Here is an 11,367-nt window from a genome sequence, read left to right as displayed (position 1 = left end):
CGGATTTTTTTTAAACTAGTTAAATTATTTTAACATTTTTTATGTGATTTTTTAGTCTGTTTACTATCGAAAATGTGAACTTGTTGTTTTTACTATTTACGTTATAAATCTTTTATCGACACTATTTTTTTTTATATTATTAACCTGTGAATGTAGCGAAAAAAAATTGGCCCAAATCTAGAGCTTCCGTTTATTTTTTCGAATTCAATAATGTCAAAAACCTATTTTTTATTATTACTTTTTAAATACACTGCCAAACAAAAAAACCGCAGACACTTGAATATTTGTACGTTTACGCTAATGTTTAGTGTGATATCTTTTTTTACTTTTTTTCTGTTTCCACATGTTTTAGAATAAATTTATGTTTTCTGTTATTAAGTACAGCCATATTTTGCTTTTTGTAATATTTTTTACAAAATTTCGACCAATTGCAAGTAATTACAAAAATTCAAGTGTCCCGGTTTTTTGTCTGGCAGTGTATAATATATGTATTCCTATATTTGTTCATAGTTGATCCCTTTTTTAATGTAGACATTTCGACAGAACTTCCCTCGCCCTGGAGATACAAATCCACAACCCCGCTTCTTAAAAAAAAAACAATATTCGATTTTGCGAAATTTGACTTGGGATAACTTCTACTTGTTAAAAAGTGTATAGGTAATAGCAGTGCGATTCTAAGAAACAAAAAAGCCCAGGAGAGAAATGTTTCTTTACAATTTCAGTTTTTAGCGAAAATTTGGATACCTCTGGCAAAACCTCAAGGCGAATTCATAAACCACAAGTACAGGAGTATGTTACTTTATGAAATTTAAATTCTTGTTATTATACAAAATTTTGAGGGGATGTCGTCACATTGTTAAGTGGGTATGAACAGATAAATTAATTCGCTAATTGATGTACAAACCTTTATTAATAGTAACAAAGGTAAATAAAATCTGAAATTGATTTTTATTTTGAACGAGTTATAATATAGGGTATAATACAAAATATTTAGAAAAAAACTAGAAACATTATCTTCAAATAGTCAAATTTTGAATGTACCATTATATACTTTATTTTAAACGAAAATAAGGGTCAATGAATACAGAGTTATAGACTAGGTCCTAATACTATTCCTCAAGAAACTGTACATGCTTGTGTTCTACTTTGTATGAATTTTTAAATGTTTTCAGTGACAATTTTTGTGGTTATTTTAGAGATGACGTATGATATTAACACTGAGAAAAAAAAATTAAAATAATCGACAATTTGAAAAAGCAAAAACCTGAAAAATCGAAAAATCTAAAAATCGAAAAGTTGAAAAAATCGAAAACCCAGAAAAAACGGAACATCAAAAGATTGAAAAAATTAAAAATTCGAAAAACGAAAAATCGAAAAATCAAAACTCCTAAATTTAAAAACTCTAAAAACTCTAAAAATTGAAAAATCGGATAATTGAAAATCGAAACATCGAAAAAAATGGCAAAACGAAAAACCGAGAAATCGAAAATTCGAAAATTGAGAAATCGAGAAGTCGAAAAGTTGAAAAATTGAAAAACCGAAATAGACCAAAATCGGAACATCGAAAAGTTAAAAATTGAAAAATTGATAAATCGAGACACTGAACAATCAAAACATCGAAACATCCCAAACTCGATAAATCGAGAAATCAAAAAATTTTAATTTTCGAAAAATTGAAAAATTGAAATACTGAGAAATCGAAAGATCATAAGATCGAAAAATCGAACAGTCATGAAGTCGAAAAATTGAGAAACCTCAATGGTCCAAAATCGCAAAAGCGAAAAGTTAAAAATTGAAAAATTGAAAAATCTAAAGCGAAAAAATAAAAAGATGCAAAAATGGAAAAGCTAAAAACCAAAATAGGCCAAAATAAAAAATCGAAAAATTATAAATTGAAAGAGTCATAAATCGAGAAACTCAACAATCATAAAATTTAAAAACCACAATCTAAAACCGGGAAGTCGAAAAATTGAAAGATTAAGAAATCGAAACATTTGAAAAATTCGAAAATTTGAAAAATTGAAATATCAAAGAACTGGAATGAAATTTCGAAAAAGTAAAAAAATCGACACATTTAAAAATCCAGACGTCAAAAATTGAAAATTCGAAAAATCCCTAAACTAAAATATCGAAAAACTGAAAAACGAAAGAAAAACTGAAGAACGGAAAAACTGATATGTCCAAAAAGTGAGAATCTAAAAAATTTAAAAATCGAGAAATCGAAAAATCAAAAAAATGAAGCCGATATATCAAAATCCTAAAAGAATCGAAAAATTTAAAAATCAAAAACCTGAAAAATCGGAAAACTGAAGAATTGAAAATCATTGAAAAATCGAAAAATTGATTAACTCTTAAGAAATCTGAAAAATCCCAAAACTGAAATATCTAAAAACTGAGATATTAAAAAATTGAAAAAATTGAGAAATCAAAAAAGTGAAATCGAAAAATCGAAGCCTTAAAAATTTTAAAAAGCTGAAAAACCAAAAACTTGAAAAATTGAAGAATTGAAGAAATGAAAAATCGAAAAACTGAAATTTCGAAAAATTGAAAAATGAAAGAAAAACTTAAGAATGGAAAAATTGAAATATCTAAAAACTGAGAAATTCAAAAATTGAAAAAATTGAGAAATCAAAAAAGTGAAGTCGAAAAATCGAAACCTTAAAAATTTTAGAAAACTGAAAAACCAACAACTTAAAAAGTTGAAAAATTGAAGAACTGAAGAAATGAAAAATCGAAAAATTGAATATTAAATGTACCGAAAAATCCTATAACTGAAATTTCGAAAAATTGAAAAATGAAAGACTAACTAAAATATCCTTAAACTCAAACATCCAAAAAATGAGAAATTAAAAAATTGAAAACTTGAGAAATCAAAAAAGTGAAGCCGAAAAGTCGAAACCTTAAAAATTTTAGAAAACTGAAAAACCAACAACTTAAAAAGTTGAAAAATTGAAGAATTGAAGAAATGAAAAATCGAAAAATTGAATAGTAAATGTACTGAAAAATCCTATAACTGAAATTTCGAAAAATTGAAAAATGAAAGACAAACTAAAGTATACTTAAACTCAAACATCCAAAAAATGAGAAATTAAAAAATTGAAAACTTGAGAAATCAAAAAAGTGAAATTGAAAAATCGAAACCTTAAAAATTTTAAAAAGCTGAAAAACCAAAACCTTAAAAAATTGAAAAATTGAAGAATTGAAGAAATGAAAAATCGAAAAACTGATAATCGTGAAATTGAAATATTGAGAAATTGTAAAATCAAAAAATTGAATAATAAATAAACTGAAATTTCGAAAAATTGAAAAATGAAAGACAAACTAAAATATCCTTAAACTCAAACATCCAAAAAATAAATTAAAAAATTGAAAACTTGACAAATCGAAAAATCAAAAAGTGAAACCGTAAAATCGAAGCCTTAAAAATTTTAAAAAGCTGAAAAACCAAAACCTTAAAAAATAGAAAAATTGAAGAATTGAAGTAATGAAAAATGGAAAAACTGAAATTTCGAAAAATTGAAAAACGAAAGAAAAACTTAAGAATGGAAAAATTGAAATATTTAAAAACTGAGAAATTAAAAAATTGAAAAAATTGAGAAATCAAAAAAGTGAAGTCGAAAAATCGAAACCTTAAAAATTTTAGAAAACTGAAAAACCAACAACTTAAAAAGTTGAAAAATTGAAGAACTGAAGAAATGAAAAATCGAAAAATTGAATAATAAATGTACCGAAAAATCCTATAACTGAAATTTCGAAAAATTGAAAAATGAAAGACAAACTAAAATATCCTTAAACTCAAACATCCAAAAAATGAGAAATTAAAAAATTGAAAACTTGAGAAATCAAAAAAGTGAAATCGAAAAATCGAAACCTTAAAAATTTTAAAAAGCTGAAAAACCAAAACCTTAAAAAATTGAAAAATTGAAGAATTGAAGAAATGAAAAATCGAAAAACTGATAATCGTGAAATTGATAATTGAGAAATTGTAAAATCGAATAATTGAATAATAAATAAACTGAAAAATCCTATAACTGAAATTTCGAAAAATTGAAAAATGAAAGACAAACTAAAATATCCTTAAACTCAAACATCCAAAAAATGAGAAATTAAAAAATTGAAAATTTGAGAAATCAAAAAAGCGAAATTGAAAAATCGAAACCTTAAAAATTTTAAAAAGCTGAAAAACCAAAACCTTAAAAAATTGAAAAATTGAAGAATTGAAGAAATGAAAAATCGAAAAACTGATAATCGTGAAATTGAAATATTGAGAAATTGTAAAATCAAAAAATTGAATAATAAATAAACTGAAAAATCCTATAACTGAAATTTCGAAAAATTGAAAAATGAAAGACAAACTAAAATATCCTTGATCTCAAACATTCAAAAAATAAATTAAAAAATTGAAAACTTGAGAAATCGAAAAATCAAAAATCGAAACCGAAAAAATCGAAGCCTTAAAAATAGAAAATTTGAAAAATCGAAACAGTCGAAGGTCAAGAAATGGGAAAATTAAACATCGATGAATAAAAAAATACACATATAGCTATAAATTCATGCAGAGTAGATCCTAACCTTTCCAAAAGATAAAAATAACTACACTTTTCGGAAAAAATCTATTGCAACAGTATTGTTAATTTTCGGAATTTTGCTAGTACCAAACATAATTAAAGAATGAATTCTTAATTAAACAAAAAAAAGTTGCATGTCAATAATTGACACATGTACCTACCAAAATGTTCACTTATTCGTTGTGAAGTCCGACCAAGCAATTCTTTCCTGTAGAAATTATGGTCAAAACCGGTTACGATATGTATCAGATCATGCAACATCGCTTATAGATCAAATCGTTTCTGAACGCTTAGAGTCGAAATTGGCCTGAGTGCGCTCTGGTCTGTAGATCAAATAAGTTCTCAAGCGACGATATATCCAAAAATTTTAAAATGAAGAAGAAATTGAAAGACCTTAAGTATCTAGATTTGTGTTCTTAGCGACTTTTATTTATAAAGAGAAAAGAAATGAAGTATGACCAAAATATACGGTGCAATCGAAAATAAACGACATAAAATTTTTCTTTGTATATAATTTTCTTAACTTATGTATCTCCCGAGTATATTCTAAAAGCTGTTCAACTTTTGCAAATATTACAAAATCTCTTAAGTGCTACATTTTTTTAATAATGAAAATCTAAATACTATTCTAAACTAGACGAAATTTTTATAGTGAAAAAAAATTAAGCACTAAGTTGGTAAAGAAGAGCAAAATATGACCAGGCCGTTTTAAGAATCTAAAAAAATCTGTTATATTTTTCATTCGTTTGTAGTTCTGATACATACTTTCATGAACGTCTCAAGTGATAAAATAAATATATTAAAAGCAGAAATCTTGACAGGCCGTAGTACATTTCCAACAAAAATTATAATATTCATTTTAATATTTTCTGGTAAATCGGTCCATTGCGACTCAAATGGGGCGTAAGCCACCAGATCACTCTAAAAATTGGAAAAAAATTAGTAACAAAAATTATTACTAAGTTTAATATAAAAACCTTCACTTGCACCTCATTGCCGAAGTAACAGTACATGAATATTTGCAAAATTATGGAACACCCGTACGACAGAAGGGAGAAAAATTCCGTAGATAGAGGCACCATCTTAAACAGAGAAACCTCATAGTTATAAATAACAATTACCAAAACTAAAACTTACTAAAGTTAACTGAAACATAGTTATACCGATTGAAACTCCGCTGATAATTAAATGCCAAAAAAGAATCCAGTTGAAAAATTGACTACACCCTTCAACAAACCTAGAAAAACATAGTATAGTCAACTCCAAATAAAATGTAACTCCATTCACATACTTTAAAATTTTCTTATGGTGTCTGACACAAGTAACAAACTTTTTTCCTATATCCAATGCAGTTTCATTATCCAGAGATACAAAATTTCTTAGATTGTCACATAACATATCAAACTGGCACCCAATATACACATTAAAAACACATATTAAAGCATCCACATTTACACTAATCATGGTCAGATATCCAGTGCACACCAACTGATACACATAAGTAATTTCAAACAGAGGTGTTACTTTAACATCGAAGGGATACCAAGCCAGAAAAGGCAGACGTTTATCGTCAGACTTCATATTCAAAAGCGGAATCATCCAGAAAAGATTGCATCCGAAACAGGCAGAAAGAAACACTTTGTAGACAAGTTTCCAAAAGTCAATGCTGGGTTGAATAATAAGTTTCTGGTCTAAATTTTTGGGTTGAAACCAGTGGTCGCTTCTTAAGGTGACGATGGCATCTTTCAGAACTTTCATCTTCACTATTACAAAGTATGCTTTAATTCCCGCCATTATTTCAATCAGGATTATGTAAATAATTCCCACTACAGCTTCCAAATCGTCGAAAACAAAGTAAATGTTTATCATTTCGGATAATAGGTGACATGCAACGAGAGTTACCATAATGCCGGAATACACCATGTAGAATCCGGGCGTGTAGGTTTCGTCACCTTTTGGCCACAAACCCATCCCTCTCATGATCATGAGATTTATTTCCAAGTTGCTCTTCCAGTCGTAGTGTTCTACTAGAGCCATATTTAATCTGATTGGAATTATTTTAATTGTTAGAACAGTGTAAGCACTGTCGGCTTAACTTTGATAACTAGTTTTACCAACTAAGCAGTAGCCACTGTATCACTGACCAAGGACACTAATTTTTAGATCAGAATTTTCTACTAAAATAATAACATATTTGTTGCAGGTTTTCTAAAAACTACTAATTATATTTTACATAATTTACCTAATTCCAGTAGTAAGTATTAATGATTTTTTAATTTTCGTTAAACCGTTTAATTACACCGTCCTTAATACCAATAACTGCTTATTAAATTTTTTTCTACGAAAATTTGTATCTAACGTGAACAATTATTTGTTGTGCAACAATAATTTGAGAGAGAATTGTACATATATTATTAATGGCGAAGGGGCGTTAAAAGGGTAATTATGTAATTATTTCGGCGCACCCCAGAAGTTTATTGAGCTTCACTTGCTCCGGTTTTGGAGGATTTTTTAGTTACCAGAAATGACACGCAGTGGAGTGTTTTCAGTTTATTCCAGAAACTCAGTTAATGTAAGTATTTTTTTACATGTGCTTAATACTTGATTGTGCTGCTTTTATAAATTTGATACGAGATGCAGCTTTTTTTTAATTTTGAAATAAAATTAAACTAATGTTCTTCATGACTACTAGTTATTACTAGATATTCGTAAAATAATTTGGCCTGAGCTTGCCTTGACTCTGAAGAACCACACATACATCTAGGGAATATACTTATTTCAAAAGATTTAGTTTATTCTGGTGGGGATAAATATATTCATTTTGATGTTAGTTACCACTAGACCAAATCTTAACATATCTTCATAGAATTTCAATAAAATCAAATAAATTTTTTGTCTTATGCATTCATAAATTTCTTTAAATAAGACAACTGAGTGCACATTTTCGATCTAAATTTGCAATTTATATTTTTTTTTCTGATGAAAATTTTGGTTTATTTTTTCGCAATATATTGAGCAGATATTAACTCCAGTTTTTCTTCTGATGCGTTATTCTTAATGAATGATATACAGCATGTTCCAAGATCTGGCCTCGGATATCTGGTTTAAAGGTTAGACAGCGTTTTTATATATACAGTATGTCCCCGGATTGAGTTTACAAGAGGAAAAAAAATGTATTTTCTATTTTACAAAAAAATGACATAGGAATAACATTTTTTGCTTAATTCAAAACGAATAAATCTGCAATTAAAACTTCAATATTCCTGGTCTGTACTCTTAAAATTATTTTTTTCATATTTCTAAGTTCTTCGTTACTTCTAGTTTTTTTGGATTTTAAGGACACAGCCTGATAATATTAAAATTTTAATTGCAGATTTTTTCGTTTTGAGTTAAGTAAAAACTGTTATTCCTATTTCATTTTTTTGTAAAATAGAAAATACAGTACTTTTTCCTCTTGTGAACTCAATCCGGGGACATACTGTATATTTTTTTTTTTTGATCAATGGTTTCCATTTTTTAAGAGGAAGATTTGGAATTCTTAACCAAGCTTTTTACATACCTTGCCTTAATATACGTCCAAAGAATCCAAAAAGATTAGTTTACTTAAAGTGATTTAAATTATTTGCATATTGTCATTTTTGTTATGTTTGTCAAACTCGAACACCCTGTATTTTGTATTAATTTCGAACTTGTAACCACAATTCCAAAAAAAAGTTAGAATAAACTTAATTTTGTTTTATTTGAAATCCAAAATAAAGAGATTAACTTAACTTTCCCTGCCAGACTTTTGGGACATCCTGTATTTTACGCGGATATTTATTAATGAACATATTATATATCAACATTGTGCAATTTAACTTTGAAAATATAAAATCGAATGCTCTCAAATCTTGCAAACATTTGGTTTCACAATTTTTCGTTTCTTCAATTGTTCGATTTGCAAATTTTCAATGACACAGTTTTTCATTTTTTAGTTTCTATTATTCATTTTCTCGATTTTATAACACAGTCACTTTTGATTTTCTTTAATTTTTCATTTATTTTCCAATTTTCTATTCATTATTTTTCAATTCCTCTATTTTCCGTTTTTTAAATTTTTCAATTTTGCAATTTTTGGTTTTTCAGTTTTCCGCTTTCTTTAATTGCACATTTCGATTTAACAATACATATTTCTTTTTTCGATTTTGCAGTTTTTCGATTTTTAAGTTTCTAAATTTTTAATCATTGATTTTTGATTTTTCAGTTTTGTAATTTTTCCAATTTTTTATTCGAAAATTTGAAGCATCGAAAAATTAAAAATCGAGAAACATAAAAATTTGAAAAAAAATTAATCAAAAAATTAGAAGAAAAAACTAATTGAATCGGAAAATTGGAAAACCCGAAAATTATAAAATAAAAAAAATATAGAATCGTGAAGTTGAATAATTGTATCATTAAAAATTGGTCCAATGTTACTTAGAGAGAACTTCCCTCGCGCTTGAAGTACAGTCGAACGAATTCCGCTTCTTTGAAAATTTATAAAAAAAAATTGTTTTCTGATAAACTTTATATAGTAAAAACCAGTGGTTTAAATGACAAATTCCAAGGAGGTGCCGTCTGCAGACATACCGACAATATGAAATATTTTCAAAGCAAATAACCAACGGAAAAGAGTGTATTATTATCAGTGTACATGCTTAACTTCGATTTTCATGTTTATACATCGAAAGAATGTCACGTAGAAATTTGTTTAATTTGAAAATTATTAATTAAACCACAGTCGAACAACTTGTATCGAATATTATAATTCTTATCATAAAAACCTACGAAAAATGGCAAAATCTTGTATAAACGAGAAATATGAAAAATTGGAAAACAGAACAAACGAAATATTGAAAAAATTAAAATTTATAAAACAAACCATTGTAAAATCGAGACATTGAAACATGGAATAATTGAAATAATAAAGAAAATAAAAAAGCGAAACAAAAAAATTTCAAATGGAAAAATTGAAAAATTAAATACTGAAAACTTAAGAAACTCAAATCGAAAAATTGTACGAAAGACTCAAAAGATGGAAATTGAAAAACTGAAAAATTTAAACTTGAAGCTCGAAACATTGCAAATCGAAAAACAAAAAGAAAATGAAAAATTTAGCAAACTGTAAATAACTGTTATTTACACCACTGGTTTTTACTTTTATCAGGAAACAAAAATCGCAAAAAATATTTAATACATAGTTCGTAGCAGTTTAAAAAATTATTAAATAAACTTACATACGTAATATCGGGAAAAGTAAATTTATTTCAAAGGTTTAAAAATTATAAATTTTAATACATACATATATACGTAATACTCTAAAAAAAAATATATAACTATAGATGTTATTTTGTTCTACGACATATATAAACTTTAATACAAACAATTTATGTACATAACAAGGAATGTTCAGCAGTAACAAATTTTGAAATTGATTTGATATTGTTATTATTAATGCAACATTTGTGATCTGCAGGTATTTAAACTTGATTCATTTCTACTGTTAAATGTTTCCATTTTTGCTCCATGTACCAAAACCTAAAATACGTAAAAAATTACATTTACATAATTTTTTAAATAAATTGTGATCGTTAATAAATACCTCAATCATTAAAATTGCTTCCAAAAAAATTTCTTTTTTCAAATAAATCATTTTTCTGAACAAAAAAACTTTTTTATGTCCTTAAAAGAACTGTGCTTTGAACATACAATTTTTTGTAAGAACACTTTGCAATTTCTACGAACTAAGTTGATAAAGTAGAGCATAGTAAGACCAGGCTGTTTTCAAAATCTGAAATAATTAATATAATTTTGCCCTTTTTTCACAAAAATTTACATACCTTCACAAATGTGTCCACAGACAACTGAAGTACACCAAATGCTGTTGTAAAATAGAAGAAGTAGAAAAAATAGTATAATACGCGTTTCGTAATTTTCGTAAAGTAACATTAACTCAACCTATCTCTTTTAACTAAAAATTTAACGCAGTTTAATCGAAATCGTTTAGGAATACAATTTAGAATTCCACTTAAATGTTAAACAGCATTTTTTTATGGAACGCCTATATATTTAATCGATTATAATAAAAAGAAAAAACCGCTAGATACAAGGGATTTTTAATCAACATTTTCCAAGATATTAACATTGTTGTGGAAAAAACAGTTATAAGTTATAATTTAAAAAATCGCAGCACCATCAATTTTTAAGATTGCGGTTTATATTTTTGAATAAAATTTATTACTTACCTTGCCTTAACATAACAAATCAAAAATTAGTCGAAGTTGTTTCGACAGAACTTCTCTCGCTCCTAAAGTACAAGTCCAACAAACATCGCTTCCTTGAAAAATTATAAAATTAAATTTTGCGATGTTTGTTTTGTGATAATCTCTATAATATAAAAAACCAGTGGCATAAATAACACCCTCGAAGCCTCTGCGCCGTGGGGGCCAAGTTGGACAACTACAGATAATGTGAAATATATTTAAAGCAGATTTCAACAGGAAAAATTGGCCTGTCAGCATTAAAAACCAATTTAAGTCTGTTTATACTTCAGAAAAATGTCGTGTACAAATTTGTTTGATTTGAATGAGTTTGTCGCCTCAAAACAGAAGACTAAAATTATTAATTAAGCCACATTCGGGCAGAATGTTCTGAATATTCTTATTGCGTATTATTATAATTCTTATTAAAAACAGACATGCGTATTCTTACCTTTTTGAGAAAATGGAGTGACTCGTTCTTAATTAATAATATAATAATAAAAAATTTGTTATGTCATACA

This window comes from Zophobas morio, unplaced genomic scaffold, assembly GCF_036711695.1.
Source record: "Zophobas morio isolate AGI-343-1 ecotype UQ-CSIRO unplaced genomic scaffold, CSIRO_AGI_Zmor_V1 ptg000031l, whole genome shotgun sequence".
NCBI lineage: Eukaryota > Metazoa > Arthropoda > Insecta > Coleoptera > Tenebrionidae > Zophobas > Zophobas morio.
Note: the sequence above shows the minus strand (reverse complement) of the source record.